Below are 25,972 nucleotides of genomic sequence, written 5' to 3' on the forward strand. Positions count from 1 at the left end.
CTGATTACCCATGTCCAAGAAAATGTTACGTAACCCTTTTTTATCACGTGATATCAGGTCCTTAGTTCCTGTTTACAGTTTATCTAGAATAACTGTCTACCTTATTCTGTTACCCTGATCTATGACCAAATATACAGTACTTCCTTTTGTCCCTAATCTGCAAAACAAATCTTGACAACAATATACTGTAACCTAGTCCCTGATCTAAAACAGAAAAAAAGCAAATTCTTCCTACCTGAGCCTCCGGTATTGAACTGCTCGAATGTCCGCTCTTCGGCCACAGATCAGAAAGTGACCAGCCTCTTTACACGACAATTCAGTCGGAGGTCTTTTCACCCAAGAAGAACCGTTTCGGTAACTTCTCCTGCGCAGTATTCGACCACCGGTAGACTCTGATCTGCAGCTGTCTGAGGGAATTTTCAGGTCCGAAGGACCAAACTGTTAAATAAAATTAAGAATTCACTACACAGGAGGTTCAGATTCAAAAGTTTACTAGTGTACACCAGGAGGCAAAAAACGTACAAGTACAGAATTTTGTCTGACATGAAACAGGAAGCACACAATTTTATATAGGTTTAACATTCAAGCTATGCCCACCTTACTGACGTGATATGTCACAGGGCATCTACATCACTTTAGCTTACAAGCCTCTATTCTTTTAATCTGCTGATGCAGTATATTTAAAAAAAAACATTTCCTCTAGATACAATACGGCCTTGCTATCCAGCTAGTCAGTCATAATGTCTTTCTGTAAAGTTACTTGTTCAAGGTTTCATATCAGTTTGAATACAATGGCAGCTTCAGTCTTTTAATGTATGTCTTTGTTCTCTGTTATACTTTCTCACACAGCTGTGTGCTATCTAAGTAACACATATACAAGGCCAGATCATTCCAACAGGAAAGAGCAGATTTCATTATTTCACACATTTAATTTCCTGACCCAGCAGATAATCATTTATGAAAAGCATAAACATTAAAACTTGCTAAGCTAGCTTTCTGTTAGGGTCAGGGATCAGCTTTGCTTCAAGCCACACTGCAGTTTCAAAACTACTTCACATTTAGACATAAATTAATTTTACTACTATATGATTAATAGAATAAAATGCATTATATACTACTTTGCTTTTAAGCTAGCATTTCTCATGTATTCAAATACACATTTTTCTAACACTATGCAATCTCTCTACCTGACAAACCTGAAAAGCCTACAGGCTATGTAAATACTGACAGTGAGGATGTATGGAAGCATTTACAACAGCAATTCCCAAATCTTTGGTCCAAGGGTCCCAGTGATTGTGGGAAACTAGAAAGCCCAGTAGGGGTAGGAAGTGATCAGGACTATATACCACCTTTTCAAAAACAATATCCTATTCCTAGGGAAGCAGAAGAACATATGGAAAAATGTATTGCAGAATGGGAAAAAGAAGGGATTATAGAAAAGGGCAATAGTCCTACAAATTCACCAATATGGCCAGTTAAGAAAAAAGATGGTAGTTATCGTCTTGTTATTTTTTTACGGAAGGTTAATCAATATACTACTCCTAGAGCACATTTGATTCCAGGGATCCCAGAGTTGGCTGCACATATTAAGCCACAAAGTAAGTGGTTTACAGTAATAGATTTAGCAAATGGCTTTTTTGCAGTACCACTCCGGAAAAAAGATTGACCAAAATTTGCCTTTACATTTAAAAACCGGCAATATGTCATGACAAGGTTACCATAAGGGTTTCAAAACAGTGCAGTTATTTTTCATCAGACAGTAGGATCCATTCTACAACATTTGGAAAAGGATGATTCAGTAATACATTACACTGACGATATTTTAATTCAGTCAGAAACAGTAGAGGAGCATGTACGACTTCTTAAGAGAGTTTTTCATACTCTACAGCAAGCAGGGTTTAAGGTTAAAAGTGAAAAATTCAGTTTATGACACAAAAAGTTAAGTTTCTAGGTACTATTATAAAACCAACAGAAAGGTCTCCTTGCCCTATATGTGTACAAGGCATTTTACAAATGGAAAAGCCACTGACTATAGCAGACTTACATAAATTCGTGGGAATCATCAATTACAATAGGGAATTTATAGAGGATTATGCAGCCGTGGCTGCTCCCCTATACAAAATGTTACAGGAACAAAAGAACTCCACCTTTTTAGAGTGGGGATCTCATGAAGTGGAGGCATTTTCACAAATAAAAGTAAAACTAGCACAAGCTACAGAATTAATAGCACCCACACCAAGGTTACCATTTGTGTTATAAGCAGCAGAGAATTAAAAAACTGTCTGTGGTACTACTACAGGAATGGCCACATGGTAGCGATAACAGAATGGAAAAAACATTATGCCCTGTCACTTTCTTTAGCAGGAAGATGACTCCAGTGGAACTGGGCTACCATCCATGTATACAACAGTTATTAGCCATTTACTGGGGTATTAAACAAACTGAATATTTGACCGTATTTTCCAGCATTATAGTACAAACACCACATCAAGCAGTAAAAGCTCTGATAGACAATTTTGAAATTAATCAAATTACAGATAGTATTAGTCAGGCAGTCTTTACAAAATGGATGGCACTTTTTGGAATGAAAACTGTTACTATACAGGCAGGGGACAAATACTATTTTTCAAACCACATGGGATATGAAGGAAAACAGCATAACTGTTTAGAAAGGATAATGTCACCTGAGGTACAATTTTTAGCATCTGATTTTGATCACTTTAAGACATCCATCTTTGTGGATGGAGCACGATATTGGGATCAAGGCAGATACTGGTCAGGATTTGCCAAAGTTCCAGAGAATCCACAGCTGGGTTCTCCTGAACTAATCAAGTTACCAGGGCATATGTCAGCTCAAAGAGCTGAACTGGAGGCAGTACTGTATGTGCTAAAGTATTACAATCCTATTAACATTTTTTCAGATAGTGCTTACGTAGTAAATTCTTTAAGACTGCATATGGAAACCTGGGTAAGACGAGGATTTGTGGATAGTGTAGGTAAACCATAAAGGCACGCTGAAGTATTAAAAGACATATATAAAGTTATAACAGTGTCAAAACAACAAGGACAGTATAGCATATTAAAAGTAAAAGCACATCAAAAGCCAGCCAGTGAAACTTACAGGTTAAATGTGTTAGCTGATACTTTGGCCAAACAAGCAACACAAAATGGAAAAGAACTTCCAGAATATGAGTATGCCAATGTAGAAGTTAATGTCTTAAAAGAGTTAGATAAAGAGTCAATAGAGAAAGACCTTGTAAATATACAAAAACAACGGGGCTTAAAAGAAGAAACCGATCAATGCAGATTAGCAGGTATACCACCAAAGGATTACTATGGATACACCACCTCCAAAGGGTCACAGTTGCCATATGTACCATTTCAGTTGGCACACCAGTTGGTCAAGTTAAATCACCAAATACTGGGCCATATAGGAACTGATAAGTTATGGGCAGTTGTAAAAGAAAGGTATTGGAACCCAAATTTAAAAAAGATCTGCAAACTGATTATAGAAGAATGTTTAATCTGTCTGCAGGTAAATGCTAAAAGCAAAAGGCTTCAGTTACATTGAGTACAGCCAGTGGATGGACCATGGTATGCAGTTCAAATAGAGTATGCAGGTCCATTACCAACAACAAAGGGAGGTTACAGGTATCTACTAGTAGTAGTGGACATCTTTTCAAAATGGGTAGAAGCAATTCCTACCAAAACAATGACAGCAAAGGCAACAGCAAAAGCCTTATGGAAAAATATTTTCTGTCATTGGGGATGGCCACGGGTCATAGAGTCAGACAATGGCCCACAGTTTGTTAGTGATCTCATTAAACAAATGTGTAATTTGTTAGGCATACAGCAAAGGTTTCATGTACCATACCATCCACAATCTAATGGCATTGTAGAATGTATGACTCGGACGTTAAAAAAACGTCTAAAAAAGGCATGCTTGGAAAAGGGCAATACATGGGTACATCATCTGCCTGGTATTTTAATGGGTATTTGAGCAACAGCAAAACAGGTATTTCTCCATATGAAATAATGACAGGCCACAAAATGCCCATACAATTACCATTTGACCCAGATTTACCTAATGGTAGGCCCATGCTAGAAATCAGCAAACATCAGGAATGGCTAAAACAACTTACTAGTATATGTGACTATAATGCAAGGGAGCAAGTGTTCCATCTATGGAAAAAGGTGCCAATATTACCAGCTGAAGAAAACCTTCCCAGTGGAACCAAAGTATTGGTAAAAACATTCCAAATGGAAGGACCATGGATTAGTAATTGGCAAGGCCCTTTTGAAGTAGTAGAACAAATTGGACCATTAGTGTACAAAATCAAAGGAAAAAAGAAAAACAGAACAATGTTGGTACATAAAGATCAATTAAGAATGATCAAAAATAGTGGGCAATGTAAATCTGATTAAATGTATTCTCTTGTAGGTTTCCAACAGAGAAAATCATAATGAAATTGACATGGTTTAAAGTGCATCCTTTTGGAAAACCTCTTTCGGATGACCAAAGGCAAAATGATTCAACAATGGAATTTCTATTTAAAGGATGTTTTTTTAAAATTGATAATAGCTATCATACTAACTATTACAAGCTAGAGACCCGCTACAACGAAATCAGCAAATTCGCCACAGGGGCATCCTACCGTAGTCACCACTGTCTCTCACTTGCTGAACTGGGCTGGCTTGAACTCCCTCACCTCCTTCAATGGTATTAACTCTCACTCGGCCACAAACTAGTAAACCATCCACTAAATGTCCCATCCCTCCAGAATCTATTCCAACCCTATCACACCACCAGACCACTAAGATTCAGCAACAAAAATCACTTGCAGATCACTAAAGCCAATAGCTCTGCTGGTGAAACACTATTCTCTTGCACCATAGCCAAATTATGGAACTCCCTCTCACCCACAATTACCTCCATACCATCATGCACCCACTTCAAAACTTTACTAAAAGCACACCTAAAAACATGCTGGTTATGCCCTTGCAACTCCCACTCTAATATCACCCACCACATGCAACCACTATCTTTCTTTCCACTCCACTAACTACCTTGATTATAGCAAGTTCAGATGCTCATAAGCCAGTACTTATTATACAGCAGGAACTTCTTCTTGTAACATTTGTTAATGTCTGTTATGTAATTCACAGATAAAGATTCTAGTTGTCTACTGATGTACTATGTTCTTCATCTGTAAATATGTTGTAAGTAATTGCTATGTAAATTGTTAATCGCTATGTAATCCAATGTAACTACCATCTGTTTATTTTAACTGTGGAGCTTTTCTCCCAGGGCATCCGCTGAAAATGGACCTACGTCCAGTTGGACACTCCCGGTCAACAAATATAAATAAATAAATAAATAAATACATATTGTATTGCATAATTGCATAGTATTAAATTATACTTACAACCTGTTAATCAAACTGTAAAGTTACATAAGAGAGAGAGTAAAGAAATTTGGAAAAATTAACAAGATTGGTCACCATCTTTTAACACTTTTTTAGCAAGACAATGTTGGTATGCAAAAAGCATGAATGTTTCTAATTGTTGGGTATGTAGTTTAATACCAAAAATAACAGGGGTAAGGCCTCTAATACCTATTCCACTAAATTCTCTTAGTAGTTGGAGGGTATTAATAAATGAAACAGGAGATCAAGTCATAAATGTACAATTACGTAAAGCAAGAGTACGGTTATCTGCAATAGTGCAGGGGATCACATGTTTTCAACAAAATGGAACTGTTCCAGTGGGTAATAGCAATTGTATTCAAACAATTGAAATGATAAATTTTCACAATCACATACCAGTATGCGGAGTATTTTATCATGGTTTTCCTATGTTAATACCAATTAAGGGTCAGTTAATATTAAGTGACACAGCAGTATTTCATTTTTCACAAAATGATAAAAATGAGTGTAAAACCAATATTACATGTTGGCGAAGTAAAACAGATAAAATCTTTACAGTTGTACATGATAAAACTCCTACTATGGGGCAAGTAAATGGCAGTCTGGTAAATAGCAGTGTTGCTCTATCAGATGGGTTATATTACATCTGTGGTAAATATGCTTATAAATGGTTACCAAAGGGATGGGATGGCACCTGTTATATAGGATTAGTGGTACCAGCAATGCATCATGTAAAAGAGTTACCAAAAGGAAGCATTAGAAATGCAAAAAAGAAAAGGGATATATTACCTGTGATTGAAAGTCCAGAAAATCCAGTAGACACCTTAGATGCATCATGTATATATCATCAAAATCGTGATTATATTAAATTAAAAGATATGGATTTAGGAGATGTTGTAATCTCTGGAGCAGGAACTTTCCCTTGGTACGGGGATGCAAAAGCCATCTGGGAGCTGAGAAAACTATCTAAACTAGTTGAAGTATTGGCAAATGCCACTTTCAATGCAGTCCTTGACATTACTGTCGAAATGACAGCAATACGAACTATGGTTTTGCAAAATCGAATAGCATTAGATTACATATTAGCATCCCAAGGGGGTACATGTGCTTTATTAGGAGAACAATGTTAATTAATTGTACTTCAGCCATGCAGATGTCACAACCAACAGCATCTGATGTGGGTCCACACTTGTCAGTAGGTACGAGTGATGTACGACCAAATCCAAGGCTGTTATTAATACACATGTGAATTTGCCTTCTAATAATGATACCCACCATTTTCCGTTACCAATCTCTGTGGAGAACAGATTTCACAGGTTTCACTCTCAAAGCAGAGGGACACAGAAATGGAAACTGTCCAACGAAGGGCAGGTGAATCACTCATTGAAGAAAATGTGGTCTCAACTAGAGACACGTTGATTTGGAACCTTTCCAGTCAAGTATTGACTATACATGAGACTGCAGTTTTAAATAAGGGTTTAAGCTTTATTCCTTCTAAATGTAGTGATATTACTGACACTTTGTTGGATGTTAGAAGTTATGTTAGGAATGTAATGTTGAAAATGCATTTCAAGGATGGTAAATATGGTGTACAAGAGTCCGTTGGGACACTTAGGAAACCTAGTCTTTTTATGCTAAATGTAAACCATTGATGGAAGCATTCAGTAAGCTAGTGGAGGATGATTTATATGCTTACCATGATAATATCTCAGATGGCTCCAACAACAGAAATACGAAGTGTAATTTAACGTTTGAACAATGATCTGCACTGAAGGACTTGGTAAATGATACATCTATAGTTATTAGGCCAGCAGATAAAGGTGGCCCAATAGTCCTTATGGATAAAAGTGCTTATATCCAGGATATGTGTAATATGTTAAGTGATGTACATTTTTATGAATCTACTGATTTGATTAAATTACATGAACAATATGAAAAAGTCAAAAGGATGCTTGATGACTTGTTGAAAAGTGGTAACATTGATTTTAATTTGTATAAATTCTTAATTGTGGAACATCCATTGATTCCATGTATACATGGCCTTTCTAGGATCCCCAAGGATGAAGTACATGCCCCCATGAGGCCCATAGTCTCAGGGGATAAGTGGCTGACTCAACCCTTTTCTCTGTATGTGGAAAAGAATATTAGACCAATTCTTAAGAATATCTATGTATTAAAGTACACAAAACATTTCTTGACAGATTTATATGCTTTTAGTGTACAGAATTTGAACAATAGTGACTATTTCTTTGTCACTTTTGATGTACAGTCACTATTTACTGTCATCCCCAATTGTGAAGGAGTGATGTCAATACATAGGTATTTACATAAACATAGTTATTATGATGTTAGTAAAATTGATTTGATATGTCTGTTTTTGGAAACATTACTTGAAAACAATGTGTTCACGTTTAATGACAGCTTATATTTACAGCGTGATGGCGTAGCTATGGGCACTTCTTGTGCCAATAGCTGTGCCAACATGTTTATGGCCACCTGGGAGGAGGAGGTGTTGTTTAAGATGAATTTATTCATTGAATTTATTCCATTTTATCGACATTTTGTCGATGACCTTTTTATTATTTGGAATGGATTTCTTACAACTCTGGACCTGTTTTTACAGAGCTTAAATGCTGGTTTTGAATATTTGAAATTCACCATGAACAGGTCCCATGACAGTAGAGAATACTTGGATGTATTCATACAGAGAGGGAGAGATGGTAATATAAATACAGGAGTTTATAGAAAAAGCTGTTATAAGAACACTTTGTTGCATCGAACAAGCATGTATCCATCCTATACCTTCAGGAATGTCACAAGAGGGCAAGATATGAGGGTGTTGAGGCTTAATGTCACAGATGAAGGCTACGAAGAAGAACTTGGTAACCTTAAAGATACGTTGATACAGAGAGGTTATAGTCGAGATGAGGTTAAACGTAATTTGAGTGGCCTGGATGATCTGAGGATACGTAGGGCTAAGCCCTATTATTCTATGCCTGTGGATAGACATAAAGTAATGGAAACTCAATTTATGAATGATAAACTTATATTACCGATTTATTTCCCCAATTATGTTAATGAGATTATGAATATTATTATAAAGCATTGGAGAATACTTACCACTGACCCTGATCTTAAGGGAAGTGGTGGGAGAAGAACCCAAATTTATATATAAGAATGAACGTAACCTTAAATCAATTTTATGTCAACAGCCCGATAATAATAATAAGGATTGCACTTTAACATATGGCACTTTTCCATGCAGAAATTGTAATTTTTGTACATACATAGATAGTAGTGGTACTTTTATACATCCAGACACTGGACGGATTTTTAAGTTTCAGCTAATGGCTAATTGTAAAAGCCTGAATATGGTATATTTTGCTGTATGTGAGACATGTAGATTATTTTATGTTGGCAAGACCAACCATTCCCTCAGGGATCATATGAAGGAACACCTATACAGCATTAGAATAAATTATGAGAAAAATGCTTTGGCGAAACACGTTAATGCATTGGGGAAGAACCACAGTTTTAGGTTTATGGTTATAGATGTAGTAGTTCCTAATATAAGAGAAGGAGATATTAGTAATACAATGGGAAGTAAAGAACAACACTGGATTTTAAGGCTGAGAGCGGATAGAGTTAAAGGGCTGAATGAGAGGGATAGTATTAAACAATTTCTAAAGAAAAGGAAATTATCTATTAAAAAGTAATATGCATATAAGTTATACATATGATGGTTTTAATATGTTTAGATAAATTTATTTTATTAGTTGCATGTTCTTCATGTTTTTTATATTCTTTATATTTTTATATATTGTGTATTTGTAGGTTATTTTTACATTTAGAAAATATTCTTATAGTAATATAGTCATGTGTTAATGAGTTGCAAACTGATTGGAGGAATTTTAGTATAAATTTGACCACTTGCAACAATGTATTATGGTCTGATGAAGCTTATGTGAAAGCGCTAACCATTGTGTGAATAAATACTATTTTATTTGAACTATTGGCATCTGCGTGGTCAGTCTGAGAGCCCTGGAATCTACATGTACTTTTGTTCGAAATTCTTTCTAGCTGGGCAACTTGGTGTTCACTCTCCTTGGTATAGCTTTTATTGTGTCTATTTTACTTGAGAAATGAAGATATTGTTTGGAGTACATAAGGCTTTGTAGCATGGCAGGACAGTCCTCCACCATCCCATAGGTCTGCTGGGGGAGGGGGGGGGTGCTCATTTGGCTGGATTCAGAAGGTAGGAAAACCAGTCCTATATGACAGCAGAAGTATTTGAGTCAAGTCTGAGAAATGTCTGCAAGGATTCTGTAAGCCAAGGCTATGAACTGTCTCTTCTCATCAAAGGTAAAAGATCGTCAAATGACAAAACTCACAGTCATGTGGTATCATAAATTGCGAACATAACTTTCTGTATTGTTATTCTCTTCATTATTTCACTAAGGTAATGTGATTCAATACATTTAATTTTTCCCCAGAAAAATCAGTTACAGCTTTCCATTTCCTCATTTCACTCTGTTTTTTTTTCACCTCTCGTCTTTTTCATGACATTCCTTATATAATTCACCATCCATCATTCTCTTCTTCCTCTCACCTACAACACTCACTATCTCTAACCTCCATTTTCTGTACTTTCTCTGTATGTTTTCAATTATTTTTCCTGCTTTCCTTTCTTCTTTCTTGCCTTTCTGTGCTCACCTTCTCTTTTTCCACCAATGTGCATCTCATCTGTTTTTAATAGTTTATATACTCTGATGAATACTCCTTTTTTCACCTTATATTTTATGCTCCTAATATTATTGTTTTCCTTGCACTGCACTATAATTATAGCATAATCATTTCAATGGTAAAAGATATTTATCATAAAATTATATCATACTGAATTCTTGTTTTAAAATTGAATTGCAAAGCACTCTTTTGAACTATGTACTCTTATGTTTCGTGACTCTGTATTGCTTTATAGCTTTAAACAAGAGTAATCATTAATTGTAAGTTGTATTTTTGTGCTGGAACTTTTCTCCTTAGGTCTTTGCTGAAAAAATATATTTTAGGCCCAAACACGTCAATAAACAAATAAATACATCCTGTGCCTGCAAGTCATACCTGCCTCCTCAAAATTATGTCTTTGCATATTGCCTTCATGTCTGCATGAATTTATTATAATAGTATATTATTTCCCATTTTCCATATCCAAAAACATACTGCTTTGGTTTACTGGCTGTTCTAATAAACTTCCCCAGCCAGGTTTTGTGAAGCTTTTCTGACAAATGAGGCTTTGGCTAAGTAGGATTTTATTAACTCAATTAACTAAGTTAACACAATGAAATGAATAAACACACTGCAAAAAAAAAAAAAGTTAATACCTATGAATTTATTAGCATTCTAAGCCATTAAATTAAGTAAATTTGTCTTACATATTTAGTCATATCATTTGGAAAAAAAAACATTAAACATCTGCACATATTTTTTCAAATGCTGCTTTTGTCCATCCATGACACTGCTACCAGGTGCGTGATTCTTGTCTGGCCTTAATCTAGCATCTTTTTGTCAGTTTAGTAAAGGTAGAATGTGACATGGCACATAAGGTAAGAATGTTAGCATCTCACACAGGAAAACACACACGAAGACACACACACACACTGCAACAAAAGTTAGGTACAGAGTTTTTATACAGTACAACACAGAGTTCAAATATAGGGATGCATATAACTAGAGTGACACATGAGCTAATGTGTGCACAGCCATTAAATGCATAGGTAAGCCTGGTGTGCTTTGCCCATATATGCTGATGCAAAGTATAGGGAACAATTTGCAAATACAGAAGAGAAAATGTGAATGGAAGGAGTATACTGTGAGTATGACACATCTTATTCAAAATATACAGCTTGTACAACATACACTATGAAAAACATATAGAAGTGGACTTCTGTTGCATGCAAGTCAGACAAGGGCAGGAAAACGGTACAGAACTAGGTCTGGGTGGGGGTAGTAGTAACTAAAGCAATTTAGCTTGTTTGTAAGTGCATTTACACAGCAGTATATGTAAAATGTCATTGTTGGGGATAGGCATAGACCCAAGTGAATGACTTGGGTTATTTTATAATTGTGCTCCTTGACCTTTGCACTCTAAATATCATAGCATCAGCTTTTAAAAATCATTGCAGAGGATCAGAAATAGGAGCATTTTTTAACTTTACTGAATACTTCTTCAGATAATAGAACACATGCATTTAGTGGCAAAGAATCTTTGCATGGATTTAACCTAGTTATTTAATAATGTATGTAACTATAAATGTGTGTAACTTCATGAAGAAAATGGTAAACCTAAAAGGATCAAGGGTAAATCTGGAGAAAACTCCAAGTGGTATGCCTAAGTCACAGAACTTGAATGGTATGTTTATACTAGTTGTATAATTGCATTCTGGCATAAATCTTTTAGATGCTGATTTAGACTGTTGCAGAAAACACAAGAAGTTTCCACAGATTTATATAGTGTGGGATAGAGTCCCAGAGGAAAAGGAAAAAGTCTGGAAACTGGAAAGATTTTACAACTCTGTCTTGGTCTGTGAGGAGTTTAGTGTAATGTCTCAAATGTTCATTCACTGGAAGCGTATCATTTTTTTGTTTCTTTTTTACAAACACAAATAGTGTTCATTGTGGAACAGAGTAAGAAAGCTGCAGATGTCGGAGGTGTAACTACATTGTGGAGTGTTGTATTATTTGAACATGGGAGCAAATATATTTTTGCCAAATGATTCAGACTCAGAAGACAGAATAAAATACACTGAATAAGCACCCTAAAGCATTGTTGCTTGAAGTTTGTCTCTTGAAATGAGAATGCAAGGTATGCGTCAAACTAAACCCTCAGGTACTTAAACAATATGGCAGTCTCTAAAGAAATGTGAAAAGAAGTTTGCAGCACTCCATGTGGTAAAACACTGCAAGCCATTAGGTAATTAAATATGCACTGAAATACATCCATAATACAGCAATGTTAATATAACGCAAGCTTCTGTCTAAATACAAGCCTGTTTATCTGTTAACAATAATCTAATAAGGCAATGGTTTTCTAATTGATGAGTTGTCTTAATAAGGCAAGATCCCTAATTTAGTGTACAGATGTTGACTAGTAGGAGTGTTTGCTTTAGTTCAGACTTTAAATGTGGTTTCTGGAATAGATGCCTGCATGTCATTAGTGAAGGGAGAGGTAGTGACATTTGGGAAAAATATAACGTGACAGTGTAATAGGGTACTGAAATGTCTGTATTTCAGACTGCTGGCATTTAAGGTAGGAAGCCAGATAATGAGCAGTAACAAAAGTACCTCCACATGTTAGGAGTGATGGAAGGGAGATAACTCAGGAAAAAAGCAAGTGGGCATAAAAGATGAAGTACTTTGGTAAGTCTATAAATAGCTATGATTAATAGCCACTGAGGTCTGCTAACAAAACCTTTTATTTTTCCAGTACTACGTGTATGATTCACCTAAATAAGGTTAATGAATTATGTATGTAGTTTTTATATAAAATAAAAGCACAGCGCTCCATATTATATTTCTAGACAAGCTGTCATTACTACAGCAGGATGTACATGAGACAACATGAAACACAGGAACTTTGCTCTATCGCAAGAGACATTATCATATCACAAGTGCTTTTTGAGCTATAAAGTTGACCTCTCCTCTTAGCGGCAGCATCATTTCACTGGTAGTGTATGAAAACTGTAGTAACAGGCTCACATTCATGTCCAGTATTAAGTTCCACATAGAAACCGCACAAATCTATGTTTTATTCAAATTCAAATGGCATCTGAGGGTTAAAAAAGAACTGCATGAATTAGACGTGATGGAGAATGCTTGTGAAGGTCAACATGTGGCATACATCCTCTTTTTGAACAAATCAAAACCCCACCACCCCTTCACCAGCTCAGATGCAGAACCTATTGATTGCATCTGGCACAGTATTAATATAAACAAATGCAGATTGGGTACACACAGTCCATCGCTATTTATAGTCTCATAACCCATGTGGTGTTACTGGCAGTTTCATTTGCACTCCTGGGACTCCACACACTTTGCTATATTAACTGAGTTCCAATTAAGTTTGTCCACTGGGTTACACAGCTAACCAGCTGTAGTCACAATTGTGAGTTTTGATAATCATGTCATAAAGATAACTTGGTTTTCTGCTGCCTCTCCCTCCTATAGGGATCTCAAGATACGTTTCCAGACCAGATGTGGTATGCCTATCTCAACTGCTGTTTCTTTCATTTTCAGAGCAGTTTTTCAGCACAGAAATACATTTAATTTCTTCATCCTTAGATTCTGTTTTTTTTTCCTCTGACTGTATGCCAAATTCTAGGTATGCACCCATATCTTAAGCTCTTCTATTTTTCCCAGTATTTTTTTGTATAATTACTAAAAAAGATAGAGGCACCATAAAAATACACAGCTTGGGTATAGTGTGTACGTTATACTGCCTTTTTTCAGTTTAACTTGAAATATAAAGTAGGATAGCTGATGTGCTTCTAAAAAGACACTGGGTGGAATTCAATAAACCCTAAATGGAGCAATTCTCTGTGTAGGAATACTGTTGCGGCCCAAACACGGAACATGGCTGCCAAGTGATCCTGGAAACAGGGCTGAGGGCCGTGCACAAGCATGCGGACATGGAGGTGTCTGCTGAATGTAAATCACATCATAAGCTGGTGAAAACTATGCAAATGAGGCTGATTTGCAATTCTGCAAGCAGAAAGGCACCCGTGTAGGTGCTGTGTCAGTGTAGGAAATGTAAGCAATTAGTAACTGTGTACCAGATTGTAAAATTTAAACAGGTGCTGTAAAAGCCCCAAAATAAAGGGTGAGCAGTGCATAGTAGTCATGCAAATGGCCCAAACTATGGCCAATAATTCCAAAAAGTAATGCAATATAATAAAAAATATATTTTTTTAAATATATATATATCAGGTTTAAGCCATGCACAGCAATGCACAAGCATGCCATTATGCAAAAAATAAAAATAATAAAAAGTTTATAAAATGAAAATTAGATACTTGCAAAAGTATTGCATTATAGTGCCCAGCAGGCAGAGTCATACAATAGCAGGTTACAGTGGTTGCTAAGGAGACAGGCCCTGGTGTAGTGAAGTATCCAGGGTATATATAATTAAGTGTATGCAAATGAGCCAGGGCTACTGAATAGTAAAAAGGGCCACTGTGTCCACAGGTACAAACTGTGGTAGGACTAGAACCATGTTGGTATAGGCAGAACAGGTATCTGATATCACGTGTGTGTGTCACACTATGTTAAAGTGGATTGGAGCTTAGCTACACCTGTTTGCACTCAACTAAGCACAGCTAAGCATGAGGGGTGTGTCTGATGCTGCTGAACATGTTTTATCTAGTTTAAGAAAAGCTAAGCATGGTCATGGTTGTGGGAGAGTCAAAACTACTGAGCATTGTTTACACTTGCTCCACAGGTTTGCACATCATGAAACACTGCTTAGCAGTAAAAGAAATAGGAAAAAAATGCCGGGAAAGCCAATCAGGTAGAAATGACTGATAAGCCCTGTTCAATAGACACTGGACTATTCAAATACCCAGTGTTATACCTATCAGGTGGAATGCAGCATAATGAGCCAATCACACAGGCTGCAACTGCAGCATACCACTATAAAGTATGCATACCCCTTCAATCTGATTTTCCCATATACTCTGCACCATTGGACTACACACTTGGGAAATTTAACTGACAAAATTCTAGGGGCTGCTGCTATTCTGCTACATCTGTATGTGCTTGCGGCTGGGGTCAATGAAGATGATGATGCTGACAATAGGCCCAGACTGAGAAGGAGAAGAGTGTTCTGGCCCAGGGTGACCTTCCAGGAGCTACATGAGCTGGAGATTGTAGAGCACTACAGAGTGGACAGGGACATACTACAAGAACTCACCGATCTCTGCTGCCCTCATCTCAGACCCAGAGCCAACAGAGGAGAATCCATCCCACTAAAACAAAGGTATGTATAGACCTTAGAATATTAGCTACAGGTACTTTTTAAAGACCAACTGGGGATAGAATGGGGATCTCACAGGCATCTGCATCCAGGGTACTCCACTAGTTCCTGGATGTCATGCAAGCACATGCCAGGGAGCACATTTATTTACCCTACACCCCTGAGGAGGGGGTCAACATTATTTGTCTCTTCCACCATGTAGCAAACTACCTTGAGGTACTGGGTGCCATAGACTTCACTCAAGTCCATATCAAAGCACCACCCAGTAAAAAGGGTAAGGTCTACCTCAACCACGAGGGGTATCACTCCATTAACTTCCAGGTCATGTTTAATGCCCAGGGCATTATCATGAATGTGTGTGCTGGCAGCCTTGTCAGCTATCACAACTCCCACATCTTGCATGCCTCACAGCTGTACCAGACATTTGTCAGGGGGAGACATCCCATACGGCCATCTAGTAGGGGATGCTGGCTATGCACTAGAACCGTGGATGATGACACCCATCAGAAATGTACACACACCTAGTGAAGAAAGCCATAATGAGGCCCACGCGCAAACTAGGAACATCATAGAGCATTTGTTTGGGCATCTCAAGTCATGGTTCCAATGCCTTGATATATCTGGTGGAGCCCTGCAGTACTCTCCCGCCACCTGTGCACACATGTTCATAGTATGTGCCATGCTACACAATATGATCCTGTTGAAACAGCTGCGACAGGAACATCACAGGGAAGGGACACACAGCTGCCCACTAGTGCCAAGTTCCCCCAGCCACAGGGGGACTTGGAGGAGGAACCCCCTGAGCCTTTCCCTGTAGGCAGATGTAGGCATGCCCACTATGCCCTGACCTTGGCAAAGAGGCAACGCATAGCACATGCACTGACAACTTAGAGACTGACACCTCACTCTGGCTCACATACATAGTAAAAAGGATGCCAGCCACACTACACAACCTGTACCTTACCATGTATTGGCGATGTATGGCATGCTTCAGACAGAGACAGCCCTGAAGCACTGTTATTTCAACTGCTGATGGCACAAGGTAAGTCACTCTTCTTTACAAGAAATGAATGGGGTAGTAGACTGTGGTAGCATATGTATGGACCTGCCACATGTATGCAAGGTAATAGAGTGGGCTACCAGGATAGCTGCAGACAACTGACAGCTGTGTGGGACAACATAAACTCTCCATCCAATACTGGCTGACCCTTAATATGCAGTAGGCCCCAAGCCAGAAAATCCCAATGCACTATGTGAGGGAATGACAGACAGCAGGGTCACAGGACAGATGCTTGACTGTCAGTGCTAGAGTCCACTACCCCAAACATACCCATGTCCCCATACAGTTGCAGTCACAGTATGTTTGCAAGGTAATAGCAGCAGATGACACAGTCCCTGGGCTGTCCCAATCAACCTAGTGACATGTACCATTTCCCCAATATGCAGCAGCCAAAGTGCAGTTTGTCTGTGGTTGATAGTGTCAGGAAATAAACTACACTGTCTGGTGGCTGTTGTGGCTTAGTGAGTAAGTGCATTACCATGGTTGATGGGGTACATGGTTCGAGACTGACTGCAACTATAGTTTTGCCAGTGAGCTACAGCTATGGTAGGAGTTCTACAGACTGTCCATATGTCAGTATTTCTTACTGCAAGAAAGCTGGGCTAAGACCGACACAATGGAGGGATAAAGGGCCATGGATATGGACAGTACCCAGCCCTCAGTAACCTAAATGGTGACTAGTAGAACAGCAGATTGCAACAAGTCAGTGCAGCAGGATATAAAGGCTGTCACTTAACTGCGTCAGTACTTACAACTGTCAGTGGGCACCATCCATACCCCACAAATGTACAGAGTTTAACAGAATGTCCACATTTATGTCTCATATATCTGTTTTGTTTGTCATAACATTTGAAGTTTTCTGGTGAACTATTGACAAATGACTAAAGATTGCTGTGAGCAACTAATAACAGACCGGTGAGATGCAGAGTTTGTACTCATTGGAAAATGCATGCTAATGCAAAACCATTCCACCAACTGTCTAGGTTTGTAACAGCAATATTAAAATCCTGTCCCCATGTGTGGGCCTATGTCCCACTGTTATATATTGCCCTGCTCACACTAATGGCTGTAAGAGTATAAGAGGTTTGGGCAACATGTAGCCTTATAATAACAGTACAAGACAAAACATCTGAGGAGCAGAGCAGATGTACGGGGCACTATGCTGAACAACCTGCAAACCAGGTACAGTCAGAGGTGTGAAGCCCGTAACCCTGTGTGTGGTGTTACATCTCATACACCAGTTACAACATACCTACATAGAGCAGCAACTGTGGACAATGCCAGGAACTGGAGCAGAGCATGACAAATGCCCACATATAAGAGGAAGAATGAACTACTGGACAGACTAATGTAGAAAGTGCAGAATACAACAGTTTGTGTAGTAGCATAGGTTCCCTGCAGTGTATGGAATCGGTAACCCAAATGTGTGTCAGCGTTTTCTCACATCAATCTATAATGATCTGCCATTGGCGTACCAAGAAATCACAGCGCTATGTAAAATGTACCAGACATATTATGCAAAACTCTGTTTAGTCCAATACACTCTGTACACACCCTACATATGGGTCCAATATTATAGACAGCACACAGCCACGAAATCCCTCAGGTAGTATATCAGGGAGGTGGACTATTCCACCAGGTCCAGCAGACAATTGGCTGTATCCCAAAAAATCCTGGATTGGAATGCAGATAGTTCTGGCCTGGAGTCCCACTGAAATTAATGATGGTCATACTGGACATGCTCCTACGCTTAGCTAATTTCAGCCCATGTTTGAACCCACATCTCACTATAGAACTGTGATGTCCATATATCTCTGTGCATACAGAGAGCTATGTAAACTTCAACTGTCTCCCCCTATCCCCATCAGACATGATTACCCTTATCTATCTGTATGTGGCACATGTAAGATATATCTGGATCTGTTGGGTTTCATATAGACACACACACACACACACACACACACACACATATATATATATATATATATATATATATATATATATATATATATATATATATATATCAATCATATATAGAGAGGCATACAGAAGCAGAGACAGACAGACAGAGAGAGAGAGAGAGAGAGAGAGAGAGAGCTGTAGATAGGGGTTCTAATCTCACAATGGCCACCTTGTGTGTGTCTCTATATATATTACACACACATTGTAGCATTGTAGTGTACGCAGCTAGAAAAATAATGGTTCTAATCCCAGTAATGACATCTCTGTAAGTGTGTGTGTGTGTGTGTGTGTATAAATATATACCCTTGCAGCTGTGTGTAGTTTCTGCCTATGTATGTGCAATGCCAATGCATTTTAAAGCATGTGCCTACCTGTGAACCCCCCCTACTGACCTACTTTAAGGGCCTGTTAATATCATTTATTATTTATTTTTTTCCAGTTTGATGACCGGGGAGGTCCACTGGGTTCAGGGAGCCCATGTTCAGTGGAAGCCAGGGGAGGAAAAGCTCCACATTACATAGCTTAGTTACAAAAATATTTGCTTTACATATATTAATTACAGGTACAATTGTGGAAAAAAAAGGCTGTTACAATTTCATTTCATGCAAGAGAAGCAGGCATAAAACTGTGGCTACATAGTACAATTTAGTTATTTACGATATGTACATTTGTGTTAAGTTAGCTTGAAGACAGAGGTGGTCAGTAGTTTAATGGGTGGAAGTGATTATTAGGTAAAGGAGGAGCAGTTGCATTTCCTTTTAGAGTAAAGATAGGAATGTAGCTGAGTTTTAAAGGTTTCAACATTTTTGCAAGTCCTTAGAGAAGAAGGAAAATAATTCCATTTTTTTTTGCTAAGGAAAAGGATAGCAGAAGCTGACCTGCAGGACAGTTGAGTTTGCAGACAGAGATTAGGTTTTGGTGAGTAGATCTGAGAGTTCTGTGAGGTGTGTAAGTTTGAAGGATGTTGGTTAGTACAGGGCACTTAGAAGGTTGAAACATTTGTCTGTGGGCTGTGGTGATTTGGAGATAATCTAGATGATTGGGCAGTTCAAGCCAATTTAACAAATGAAGGGAGGTACAATGGCGAGAGGAGAATTTGGCTTTGGTTGCAAATTTGGAAATTTTATTGTAACAGATTTCCAGTTTGGGAGAGAGAGAGGCAGATAAATTTGTTAGAAGAGGAGCACTATACAGGAGTGAGGGAAGTAGATAGGTAGTGGCTAGAGTTAGTCTGGTGGAAGGAGCGAGGAAGTGTATTTTTCTGTATAGCAAACCAAGTTTTATATGGGTTTTCTTAATGTTTTGATGGATGTGAGTATCGAATTTTAGGTCTTCATCGATGGTAACTTCAAGATGTTTGGCGAAGGGAACAACCTCTATAGTCGAGTTGTTTTGACTAGTGATTTGGAATGAGTTTTTGTCAATAGAAGAAGCTTTAGAGGGAGAGAATAGAAGTATTTTGGATTTGTTGGCATTTAGTGAGAGGTGATTTTGGAGCATCCAATGTTCAGTGGTGGAGAAAGTTTGTGTCACTGTTTGAAGCTGTGGAAGGTTAGAGGCACAGCAGAATAAAGCAGAATCATCTGCATATTGCACGATTTTGGTGTTGGGTAAGGCTTTGTGAAAGTCGTTAAAAAAGATGTTGAATAGCATTGAACCAAGTATAGATCCTTGGGGTACACCAGTGGGGGTAGGAAGGAAGGTAGAGGTGCTTCTCCCCATTTTACAGCTTGAGACCTGTCTGAAAGGTAGCTGGAGAACCAAGATAAGGTATTGTGGGAGAGATTAAGATTAGAAAGATGGTTTAGGAGGTGGGTATGGGAGATGGTATCGAAAGCTTTGGACAGATCCAGTTTAACAGTAGATACTATTTTTCCAGAGTTGCAGGCAAGGTTTACTGTGTGTAAGAAGGAGAGAAGGGCAGTGATGGTACTGTGGCCAGGTCAGAAGCTGTAATGGGTAGGAGTGATTAGTTGGTGGTTGGTTAGGAATGGCATAAGCTGAAGGTGGATGCATTTTTCTAGGAGTTTAGAGATTGGGGAGAGGATATCTATGGGGTGGAAGTTTGAGATGTTATTGTTTTTACCACCTTTATGGAGAGGTAGAATAAAGATGGCATGCCATAATTTGGGCACATAAGATTCAAGCATGGACCTATTGATCAAGATGGTAATGGGGAGAGCGATGCCATCTGCTGCTGTTTTTAGGAAGGAGGATGGGATATTGTCAGGAGCATTGGAGTATGGTTTTAATTTAGAGAGTAATTTCTTTATGTGGGAGGTTGAAATGGGTTTAAGCTCAAATGTAGGAGGAGGAATAGTAGGGGGTGAGGAAGACTGGATAGGTTGAGGGGAAGAGTTATTGTTGGGGAAGGTCTTGGTTAGCTCAGCTATAGAGTCTGTGAAGAAGGAATTGAATAGAGAAACTATTTCAGGATCAGATTTGCTGGTGTCAGGGCAGGGGTTGTTTTTGGTACCTGGGATGAGAAGATAATTAATGGAATTCCAGAACTGTTTGGGGTTATTTGAATGGTTAAACTGAAGTTTGATATAGTAAGACTTTTAATCTCTAATGACTTGTTTTTTTAGTAAGGTTGCGTAGTTGTTTGTATTTAAGTAAAGTTTCAGGCTGTTTGTTTTGATGGTAAGATTTCCTGGCTTTATCTCTTTGCAGCATAAGTTTTTTTGGTGTCTTTAGTTAGCCATGGGGCGGTCTTTGTTTTTACTCTTTTTATTCTTATTGGAGCTAGGGAGTTTAGGACATTTAGGAAGGTTGAGTTGAAAAATTCTACGGCTTTGTCTAGTGGAAGAGTTTTTAGGGGGTTCCAGTTAATTTGTTTTAGGGAGTCAGAGAAAGTACTGGGGTTAAAGTTTGAGATGTTACGTGTTTGAATATAGTGGTGAAGGTGAGGAGAGGATAGTGTAGCTCAATGGGTGAAGGCTGGGAAGTGGTCTCATATAAGATCAGGTGTTACGCCAAATTTTATGACTTTATTAGGATGGGATACACAGATCCAGTCTAGTATGTTTCCAGGGTTTTTTTTTTTTGTTAGGCCTGGATTATGCATAGTTAGATAATCTGCCAACACATAAGGTCTGTGGCACATGTGATAATTACGTATCACTATAGTGTATATAACCTGATAGGTAGGTGTTCTAATCCCAACAATGGCAACTCAGTGCTTGTGTGTAACTATACCCCCCTGCAGCAGTGTGTATGTCTTGACTATGTGTGTGCAAAGCTGATGCATTTTAAGGCCTGTTCCACCCTTTTAACTCCCCCCCATTGGCTTACTTTACAGGGCCTGCTGCTGTCATTCACCTTAGATACACCATTATACACTCTCCAAGCACATAAGTGCTGTGGTGCATGCAATATGTGCGTAGTACAAGATGGGTAGGGGTTCTATTTCCAAAACAAGGAACTTTGTGAGGTTATGTGTGTATGAATGCATATCCCCTTACAGCCGTATTAGGCCCTTCATCATACCTGTCAACCCCTTAGAGCAAAAACTGTGGATAAAGCCATACAGAAAAGTGGGACAAAGGCCAACTGATTGGGGCAATTTTTAAAAATTGCTCTTACAAACATAGAATGTTGCTAGCATAACAGGTTGTGCAAATGCATGAATTTTTGGAAACATATGAAGTCTGAAAATAAAATATCTGTCATTATTGTCTAACTTTAATCTTTAATGATTTACCACTAGTTTGCCAGAAAGCCACAATGTTATGAAAAATGGACCAAAAATATGTGACAAACATCAGGACATTTTGCAGAAATCTATATATGTGAGTCTATGGCCACTACCTGTCCCATCCTGTAGGTTGAAGTCCATGTTTGGCCAGGTGTGACCTGTGAAAACAACTCAAACAATACAGAGGTCCCAAGAGTGTAGGACAACAAACATTTCCTAAAGTTGTGTAATAGTTGCATAAAGCAGTTATTGTACATTAGAAACACCTTAATGTTATGAGAAATAGAATAATCTACGGAAATGTGACAGAAATAAGCTGTCATATTTGAAGATCAAAAGAGGTCCTGTCCATTGCACTTGCCATGGATATGGTTTGTCATGCTATCTCTTACGATACTACATTTCATAAGGTGGCAACCCTACTCTATGTTGCCTATGTCTGTGCAATATGTAGAAATGTAGAGGCCCTGTGAGTAGCTGCTGCTCCCAATGACCCATATGTATCTAGGCATAAATGTTAACTGCCACCACCCATATTTGGAGGTATTGCCTAAGGCTGTGGTAACTGTAAGTTGTGTGCTGTTTGTCATTGACCCATCAACTGATGTTAACACACATCAATGGGGTCTTACATCAGGTATAGAATGGTGGCAAGGTTCTGGCCTCAAGATGAATGCTGAAAACAGTACCATCATGCCATGCAGCATGGACATGGCCCCACTATTTCCCACATCAATGGCAACCCCATAAACACACAACATTCATGGAAAGACCTGGGTACTCAGGTTGACAACATTGTTGCATTCAGAAACCAAGTAGCGGCACTTGTCAGAAAAGCCTTGTACGTGGTTCACCACATAGGTAAAAAGCGTGCATCTAGATAAAAGGTGGGCATTACCTCTGTATAGTCCTCAGTCAGTACAACAATAATATAGCACCATGGTCCATTTGGTATGTCCCTTTCCAGACATCTGCAGCAACAGGAAAGGCCATAGTAATACCTACAAAGATAATCCATGGCTTCCAACATCTAATCCATGCAGACAGCCTCGAATCAGTAATGCCCTACTTAGTATTGGACAGGTTGTCACCAGGTGGGTTATGGCATGCCTAGATGGCAATGTTGTCCCAGCCCTTCTACAGCTGGCCCATATATGTGAGTCTAACTCTTCGCGCATTACCAGCATGACAGGCCTGAATGTGATATGTGACATCAACAAAACCTGCTGGAGAGACAGGTTTGTCTCCCATAGGCTGGCCTGTCTCAGGAATGCACTTCCCAGACATGTCAAACAGAGTACCATGCAGACCCTCATCAAGTGCAGCCATGATGAGTGGATGGGAAACTACAAATCCATCCCAGGTTTGCACCTGTGTTCCTCAATGACAGGGGCAATAGGTACTGATTGATGATTGTGTCATAGATAAAGTAATGGCTAGGCTTGTAAGGGGCCCATGGCCATTACCCTACTAATCTTCTATGATCCTATAAACCCGTGATCCTACGGAAATCCCAGGTGACATGTATCAGGAGCAGGATGCTGTGTCAAGTGTATGCATGCAAGATTATGCTGTCCACTCCCATTGTCCCTCACACACTGTTATACACATACGCACCTAGGTAACCATGCATATATACAGCCATACCTTGGTGATGTCACATTTCTTTATTGCCATTATGCCACCCTGAGCTGCTGTACTGGCAGAAGGTCCCCACAGCATAGACACACAGACACCTGGAACAGAAACAGAATAAGGTCTGGGAGACAACAGTCAATCAGTAATACTTACAGCAATAAAGCATCATGGCAAAAAGATACATACACATTGATGTGTACACATGGCAACTGCCAGCAGGCAGCACCTTACAGGGCATAACACTACTGCACTACAAACTGCCATTAAGTGCACTACATTCACCCTGTGCATCAGACACATATTAGCATGTCCCTGCATCGATGGTATGGATGACAGGGATGTGGGACAGGTATCAGCACATGCACAGGGTGTGGTGTGGGGTTACTGAAAGCCTAGGCTGTGCCACACAGTTGACATTGTATGTGCATGCCTGGAGGGGTGCTGTTCAGCTGAGCCATGGAGAAGAGCTGTGTGTGGCTGGTGGTGACCCGTATGTGACAGGGTTGTGTGAGTGTGTGCATGTACATAGTCAAGCCATGTGCCAGTCCTACATGAGGGTATGTTGGATAGCTGTGGACTGTACATGGCAGAATGTACAGTTCACTGTCTCCGGCCACAAACATGAGAACTGGTTCTGCCAGGAGTGGCACTGGCACCATCATGCCCAGGGCCAGATGTGGTACAACGTGCTGATGGTGACTGGTGTCTTTTGGGTCTGTATCCCTCACAGGACCACCTAGGACCACATGCCAGTGGCCTGCCACATTGTGGTGTGGACAGCATCCTCCCTTTAGTAGTGCTAGTGGTAATGCCACTATGGGAGTGTGACTGTGCATGGCAAAGTGGACTCTTAGCTGATGTTGCTGACCTACGTCCATGTGTCCAACGCCCAACGCCCACCACATTTTCAAGCACAGAAATTGCATGGTTAAGGGCTGACAAGATCTCACCCTGCCATCTATCTATTGCATCAGAAAAATGACACAAGGCATCACCAATGCTATGGATGGAGTCATGCATGCCAGGCAGTGTGGCATCCATGACCCTGAGCATCCATCTGGTGTACCATTCACAACATGCATGTGCCTCCATGATGGTCTGAAACATGCATTGGGTGATACATGCTGTGACACCTCTGACAGGTGCTGGATGTGCAGCAGCCCTCCTTTAAGCACCCCTGTCAACCTGCCTGTGTGGGACCTCGCCTGCTCTCTGGCTATAGCTAGTGTCTACAGTCACAGATGACATAGTCATCACACTCTCCTGTTTGATGCCACCACCCACTGACTATCTAATATCTGTGGCAGCTTGAGACTGGATATGTGTGGGCATACTGACTGTGTGCAAGGACATTAAGGAAGGAAGTGGGATGTCAACCAATGGTACAGATTCAGCCTCCAACAACCCCACCTGTTCCTCAGTATGGCCATCAGAGTCCAATGAAACACTGATATCAGTTTGTGAGGGGGACACACGACAACCTCCATGGTCACCTGCGAGGGGAAGAAAACATGACTACATTAATTCCTGCACTATAATGTCTACTGATCCACACACACACACACACACACACACACACACACACACACACACACACACACACACACACACACGCACACACGCACACACACACACACACACATAAATATACAGGTGAGGTGCCATAAATGCATTTTACAGACCACACATTATGACTGATGCCATGCACAACACACAAGCAGACCATAAGAGACACACACAAGACAGGCCCTTAACAACATGCAGTGCAGCTACATCCAGTTAATGTTGCTAGTACTATACATCTGTGAGATAAGTGACATGTCATTGTATGTGAAGGATCTTCAGCTACAACACAGTGCACCCATTTCCGCAATAGTGATACACCCCTTTATAGCAGATTGCCTACACCTTCACAAAATATGTGCTAATATGTTACAGCACGTGCAAATATGCTAATGTGATTACCGATGTAATGCACTGCAGAGCACCCCTCCACAAGTGAACATGCACGTATTGCAATATGGTTAAACTTAACAGTTGTGTCCACAGCAAACTGGCCGCTCTTAACATGCCTAAGGTATAGATGAGCCATAACAAAACAGTTTCACACTCACCGGCAACAGGATGATAGACCCCTGCCACACCAGAGGTACCTATGAATTTTT

This window comes from Protopterus annectens, chromosome 5.part1, assembly GCF_019279795.1.
Source record: "Protopterus annectens isolate FY-2018-M chromosome 5.part1, PAN1.0, whole genome shotgun sequence".
Classification (NCBI taxonomy): Eukaryota; Metazoa; Chordata; order Ceratodontiformes; family Protopteridae; genus Protopterus; species Protopterus annectens.